The sequence below is a fragment of the Platalea leucorodia genome, assembly GCF_965183815.1.
Source record: "Platalea leucorodia genome assembly, chromosome: 15".
Lineage (NCBI taxonomy): Eukaryota > Metazoa > Chordata > Aves > Pelecaniformes > Threskiornithidae > Platalea > Platalea leucorodia.
The window spans coordinates 7121862-7129612 of NC_138837.1; positions in this window are offsets into that span (position 1 = coordinate 7121862).

Here is a 7751-nt window from a genome sequence, read left to right on the forward strand (position 1 = left end):
GCCCCAGCCTCCAACACCTCCAGTCCCCCGCAGCGAAGCGGGAGCGGGGTCCCCTCTCCCCCGAGGGGGCTGGGAGGGGACGGACGCCATCTGTCCAGGGGGAATGGAACAACCGGCTGGAGAGGGGGAGCAGATGGCATCCAACAGCGTGGGTTTTCTGCTCTTTGTTTTTGTTTTGTTTTTTAAATAGTCCAGGGGAATCTTTGGTAACCATCTCTCATCGAGGAGATGGAAAAAAACCAACAGCCTCTGGCCATTCGCTGTGGTCACATCTTGGCAAGCCTGCCATGAGAACCTGGAAGAAAACAAACAGGGACTTTTGCAATATCACTCTGTGCTGTAGACCGAGATGACTTTCCTAGCAGGTCCTTTTTTTTTTTTTTTTTTTCCTTTGTGAGTTTGCAGCAAAACCTTTCCCGCAGCACCTGTTTTCTGTAAGTGGTTTAATTTTAAGGGTGTTCAGTGCACATGGCCTCTATGAAAAAATACCCTATCATTTTTTCTTATACTACACCTAGGGTAAGGGCGCATTTCTGCTCTTTGCCATTCCAGAGAATCCATCCTGAAATAATTTACTTTATAGTCTTATTATTCACACCAATAAAGACTACTTGATTCATTAAAGGCCTCAGAATTGATTCTTAGCTGAAAGCATTGTAAGCTGAACACAGTTACTGGTGATACAGAGTTAGCATTAATAATTTTCAACACAGCCGCATATGTTGATTTTTCCTTTGGGCCTTTTTATACCGTCCTGATTTTACAATAATCAATTTGGAGATGACCATCCATATTAATCAATGACTGGCCATGTTAATGCCCAGAGTCCTTTATCCAGTCGCAGCTGTCTGCACACAGAAAATGCTCTCCTGTTAAGCATTAAAGCTTAAGTATCATCCCAGGGAACACATACATGGAGCGGAAAACACGTGCGGAGTCTTTTTCAAATCATTTTGCATAATTGATCTTCTTTGCTCCTGTAATCATGCTGTTACAGCAGCTACCAGCCTGGCTTGTTTGCAGTGCGGAGGGAGAGGGTTAATTTTATGATCCTACAAATGTCCATATATTAACCAGACATGCAAAAGACAGAATTCAGCTTGTAGAAATAACCTGACATCTGAAATTGAGGTCTCCTGTTCTTATTCCTACAACTAAAGTTCTTTTAAGTATTCTTTGTGTGTAACATTTGGAAATCTACAAAGCAGCATGCTAATGAGGTATGTGCGTAACAAAGTCTACAGTTTTTTACTGTTCGATACTGTATGCTGACATAGTCTAGAAGCTCACCTGAAAGCCTGGGCTTTCTTCTGTGAGGTCCTGTATACAAATTATTAAATAGACAGCCCTCAATAAGAGGTTATGAACATAAGCCTACAATGCCATCCACAGATATACTACTGCATGGAACGCAAACCTGGACATGGATTTGGTGCTGTGCATGCGCAATGCAAGTCAGGATGAGGGCTGTAAGAAGTGAAGACACCTGCCGCTTGATCATCCCGCGATCCAACGGCTCATCTTCAGAGATGCCTTCACGTGCCAGACGTAAACATCTTACCTCCCATCCAAAGGAGGAGGTTCAGCTAATCACACCCTTCAGTTTGAAAGTCATACAGAGACACAAGGTAACAGCGCAGGAAATTGGGCTAGGCTCCTTTCATTACAGGCAATAAAACAGCGTGTCTTAAGCTGACAGCCAAAGGGTACTTGCTGGCACACGGACCTCAACCTCTCATCTCCCGACAGTTGTTTTTTCCTGCAAGGAACATCTCCTTTTCAATTATCAAGCAACTTGCTGTTTGGTATGCGGTGGTAAATACATGTCATCGTGTGAGGAAACATGGAACCTTAAAAGCGTCGTGCTACAATACAGACCACATTATTACTCAATAATAACCTAGGCATCTGCTAGGCTCAGGGGTGGTCACACAAAGTTGTGTCTCATTGACAACGGGAGTGAATGGAACAGAATAAGAATTAGAAGTTCAAGGTAAGAAAATTACCTAGAAAGTGCCTTACTGAGAGGGTTGTTGGCTCATCGCTGCATTACACCTCTGTATGATGAGATCAGGGTTATGAAATTTCTTGGCAGGTAAGAATGCTTTTTATTTAGGAGCTGGATTGCATCATGTCGCCAAGTTTTTGCTGGGCTATACGAATTTGTTCCAGGGACCAGATCGGGCACGCAGATAACCAGAGATTTCTAGTTTCCAGCACATGGTTGGACTGTGCAGTTTTATGTTTTGATTTTGGCTTCGAAAAAGTCTTGGTATGCAACCCTTGGTGAAGCCACATAGCTTTTGAAAATCCAAGTGTTTCTCAGTGCTTATGACAGCACCAAGATACTGTGGTGCCCACAATTTCCTCTGCAATCCACAAGGATGCTGTTATTACTCATCCATTTCACTAGGATATAACTAGTTCTCACCATAATGTCTTTAAACCTCCCCAACTTCTTGGAGAAAAAGGCATATGGAGCTTCAAAGTACTTTTTCCTCCTGCTTTTGGGGCCTGCCCATTGAAAGAATGGGCCAAGTTTCACCAGGCCTGCTCCGAACAGCTGACATAAATTACTGGAGTTAGTGTTTTTCATGTCTATTTTATCTGGAGAAAGATTGTATTCACACATGAGAAAGCAGTAGCACACAACATTTCAAAGCAAAACGATCTGTGCATTAAGGGATATTTGCACCCACTCTTTGTTCTATTGCTCTAGAAACCTATTCCCAATATTTCTTGATTGGCAGGGCAGGCCCACAGGATATAAACTAAGATACTGTTTTTACACCCATTTTGCCACATGGCCAATCAGCTTCTATCAGTGATTTTCAGTCTCACAGGGTAAAATATATTCCAGGAACTATTTCATATCATCTCACTGGATGTGAAAAGAACAGAGATCTCAGCTTTGTTGCTCTTAAAATATTAATTTAAACTTACATCCACGTCCAGATCCCTGTCCTAATGGACTATAACATTCAGTTTATGTCTTTCCTTATGTATATTCCAGCTTCTGTGGAGTCACACTAAAGATAAGCCTGACCCAGTGTCTCATACACTAGATTTACCTTCTTTTACCTCTTTATGACGGATTCTCAGAATAGTTCAGCAAATTTCCTGTTTCAGAAGAGAAAATGAGGAAGCATTTCACTATGTTATTCTACAAAGACAAGCTCTATATTTGAAAATCAAAAATTAAAGCATGCTTTTTTTTTTTCAGACAGCTTTTCCAGCCAATAGGAAAATTATAGAGAAACTTTCTTTCTGAGCAATGATACCACAGGAGATCAATGATGTTACTGTGTTACCATTGCTACTATAGTAGCATTTAAGTGCCTATAAAATAGAAACTTAAATTGTTTCTGTCTCTATAGGCAGCTTTACATAGTCATGTAAATTTAAGAGGCTAATTTTAATAAAGTTTTTAAACTATTTGTCATCTGTATAATATGTTCTATATTGATGCAGACAGTACCAATCCTAGCCCTGATTCTTTGTGGAACTTATATTGTAACCTCTGCTTGTAAACATTTAAATTCTTACCTGTGTTTATAAACATTTCTTAGGAACCCAAAGGACCAAGAGCATCCACTTCACAACCCACTGTGAAATGTTCCGAACATTCACAGCTCTACCTGGAGTCAATGGAAACAGTTTGCAGATGACTAGGAGAACCTTAAGCTAATTGTATTCCACGTTTTTGCCTCTTTTCTCACCAAGGACTAGATGTGTTATTTTCGCAAGGGCAAGGAATGAGGGACAGAAGCCAGCACTCAAGTATCTATTTCTAATTATACTCACTAAACTGGGAGTTCTATTTGCATAAGGTGACAAAATCAGTGTACAAAGCTGTCATTATGTTGATAGCCATACATAGAAACACACATAGTTATGCCCACGTGCATTTTTAGGGATTCATATTAAAGTACAGCCAGAAATATTTATAGCACCTTGGGGGGAAAAAAACTCTCATCCTCCTTGTTTTTCTTTGCTCACATCCCAAGTTTTTCTACCAAGGTAGAAAGAAATAGATTTTTCCTGTCCACTCCAGTTTATAAAATTCCTTTTTATTTCGCAGACGTTGCAGTTTTTCAGTACTTCCCATGAAGGATTGATCAGATAGCTGTTTTTCCTCCTGTAACTGCTACATGCTGCTGCGTAAGTCACAGGTGGGAGGTATTATAGAATCAAAAGGCCTGTTTGCTGTAACATCCTTGCAACTCAGTTTCTTGCAGGAGAGAAAATGGAAGGCTTTAGGAGGGATCCTGAGTGCCTGCAGTTCTCTCTCTCATCAATGGGAGGGGTAGGTTTCTAAAGCTTCTTATAAACCAAGCCTCACGGTCTCTGACACTCAGTTTGGGTCTCTCCAGGCTGTGCGATTACAATCGCTGCAGAAGCGTTTAGATAGACTTCACGATATTACTGAGTTCTTGTAGGGGTAACGCTGCAGGCACACACTGTGGCATCATTTGCTTACAAGCATCTCTGCAAGACGGGGGAAGCAGGAGCGCATTTTGTGCATCTTACAATTTTAGACTAATATTGATCTGCTGAGAAATCTATGTAAAGTCTGCCAATATTTTTACCGCTTCTGCCACCCCTTTTCCTCCTTTCTTGTCTACCTGGAGAGCACCCTATTAACTCCCTCCTGCCCCTCCAGAGCACTTTTGCCCTTTGAGAGTACAGTAAGTTAGACCAAGGACTCCCTTAGACACCAGCCCCCCAGACCACACTACAAAGAAATAAATACATTTTTCACAGAAAAATAAAGCCAGATAACATATGAAAGAATACCTGCAAAGAAGCTACACTTAAGCCTTTCTGCTGTACCGGCTCCTTATCTGGCAATAAGCCCTATTTCCCCCCCCAGTCTTGAATATCAGCTGTTGACATACCGTACTTTCAAAATTCTTTCTCAAAGCAAATGTATTAATTTAATTTTAGCTTTTCCAGAAAAATGGTATCACTCTGAATCATTATTTCTGGACTGAAGTGGGATCACTCAGAACAAAATATCTGCTTAGAATGCCAAGCAGGGAACAGCACACAACACTTACAGGTTGATGTTTCTATTGTTAGTAAAAATATTGATGACCACAATCAAACATAGTTACTTCTGTGGAAGTATTAAAGGCAGGTGTGGATTCACAGGGCAGGGTAGGGAAGCAAAGTCAAGTCACATCATGTACTGGCTAAGCAGCTAATGCTGTTATCAGGGAGCAGCAAGAGTAAGGCTGCTTCCCAGGGAAGGGGAGGCAGGAGCCAAGGGGTAAATCCCACAGTTGGCAGGGATATCACCAACCAGGGCCCAATCCTACAGCACCCAAGGGAGGCAAGCAGGACAGACCAAAGATAATAGCTAGGTCTAACAAAAAGTCCAGATCATGAGGCAGGTCTAAGATCAAGCAGAGATACCAACCTGCAGGCAAGGATTAGGACCAGGTCTAATGATCTCTAGGCACATCCATAACAATGAGACAGAGCCAAGGAATTAGCCTACAAGTTAAAGTCAGAATCAAAGACTCCATGGGTATAAAGGGCTGCAACTGAGCTAAAAACAGGCACTTGTCCATAACTCATCAGGGACTAATGGCCCTGGGCTGAGCCTAAACAGAGCTCCTGGCCCCACAGGTGTGGAGAGAGGCCCCAGGTGAGGCTGGTCATGGCCATTAAGGCTTATTAGTACAGCTGTTATGTTATTTGAGGTGATTGCAGTGATGTAGCTGGGCAACCTTTCTCTGTATTGAAATTAGGACTGTGTGGGTGAACTTCAGGTTACAGCAACCTCTGGGAAAAGGACAATTTTCTTCTGATGGTTCCTCAAATAAAGCTTCAAAGATCCTCATGGTCTGAAGTTCCCTGAGCATCGGCTCTGACCCAGGGAGGAAGATGACACCATTCTTTACGTCTTTGATACTCTTCACTGTTCTTTTTATGGTGCCCTCTAACAAGGAGCAGCTATCAACTTCTGAAGGAAAAAACAATGTTTTTTTCTCCAGGTTCCTTCAACATAAATGATCAGAATAGCTGCACAGATGCTCACAGACTTTTGTCCACAGTCTATACTGAGTTTCTTAAGCTTGTTTCTTGAGATTTGCTGGGCAATTTGTTGAGAGGAAAAAATAGCATCGACAGCCCCCAAAACAGCCCACGTATGCCTTGCAATGGTGTTACCCCTACAGATGGAGCAGCTCCCTTCCCTTCCTTCAGCGTTCTTACCTGCACACTGGTGATGTTTTCAGAGCATTTTTCTTGGGCATCTTCACTGGCAGAGTGAAGCAAATTCACCCCTCAGCATGGTTGTTCCAGTTTCTCTGTGCGCCCAGGTAGGTATTTTTGCATGGATTACATTTGATGGACATCTGTGAAATCTTCCTTAGAATCATTATAACTGAAAAGTTCCTGTTTAAAACAAAACATACAGCTCAAAATCTGTTGCAGTTTTTTGTTATTCCTTTCCCCCACCACCCCCAGCTCTCTCTGAGCTGTGAACAAGAGTACTGGGTAGCACGAACTGAGAGGTGTTTGAAATGCAGCAGTCTCCCTCCTCCTGAGTCACCGCTAGCCATCAGTTTCTTTTCTGAACACTTGTTTTCACTGCTATACTTTCAAATCAAATATGGCCTCACATTATATTCTTCTTAAAAACCCAGCCCTTTTAAAAGCCAAAAATCAATCAGTTTTCTCTTTATTGTAGACAAATAATTTTTAAAAGCAAAAACTAAGTATGTGTAATGAAGTACTTGTTTGTGTTTCTGTAAAACAAACATAGCAACAACAACATTGACTGTTTTGCAGCCATAAACAGAAATTGATGCATTTTTCATCCATGTTTGAATGAAGAGGAAGCAGCAGAAGCACGGTAGTGTTTTTGCAAGCCTCCGGTTTAATCATATCAAGTATTTCTCATATTCTGGCAATTCCGCTAGTGCTGTCCTGGCACAAAGCCCTCCCATACAGGTGTATCAACCACCTGTACAGGTACTGGGACTAAACTGCACAGGTGTATCAACTGAACTGTATGGGTGTAAAGACCAAACTGTGCGGGTGTAGTAAGCAAAACACATGGGTACATTGACCAAATCGTACCTGTACGTTGACCAAATCATAACTGTGCATTGACCAAATCATACCTGTACGTTGACTGCACTGCGTAGATATAGTGACTGAACCCTGCAGGGATAGTGACTGAGTTGTACAGGCTCACGGACAGGTACAGCGACTGAACCAGGCAGGTACACCGACTGACTGAACCATGGGGCACGCTGACTGGGCCGCACACCTGCACCGGCTCGGCCATACCTGTGCGTCAACCCGCCACACACAGGCCATGGCACCACAGCCCCGGGGCCTGGGGACAGGCTGTGCTGCGCTGGTTTCGGGGGAGCAACCTTGCCCGTTCCCAGCGTTTCTGGGCGCCATCCCTGGCCTCAGAGGAGGGGGCGTAGGAAGGCTTTGCCGCCCGGAGCCCCCCTCAGGCCGCCCGGACTACATCTCCCAGGATGCAGCGCGGCGCCGGCGCCCTTAAGGCCCCCTGGCGGCGGGGGGCGGCTGTCTGCAGGCTCGGCGGGGCGGGCTGAGGCGAGCCGAGCCCGGGCGGGAGCGGGCGGCGTCGAGCGGGGCGCGGGCTGGTGCCGGTGCCGCTGCCCGCCGGCCGGGGCGGCGAGAGGCGGGCTACCCGCCGGTGAGGGCGCGGGAAGGGGTGGTGGGAGCTCGCCTGTGCGAGGAGCCGGTGCCGCGCCGCAGCC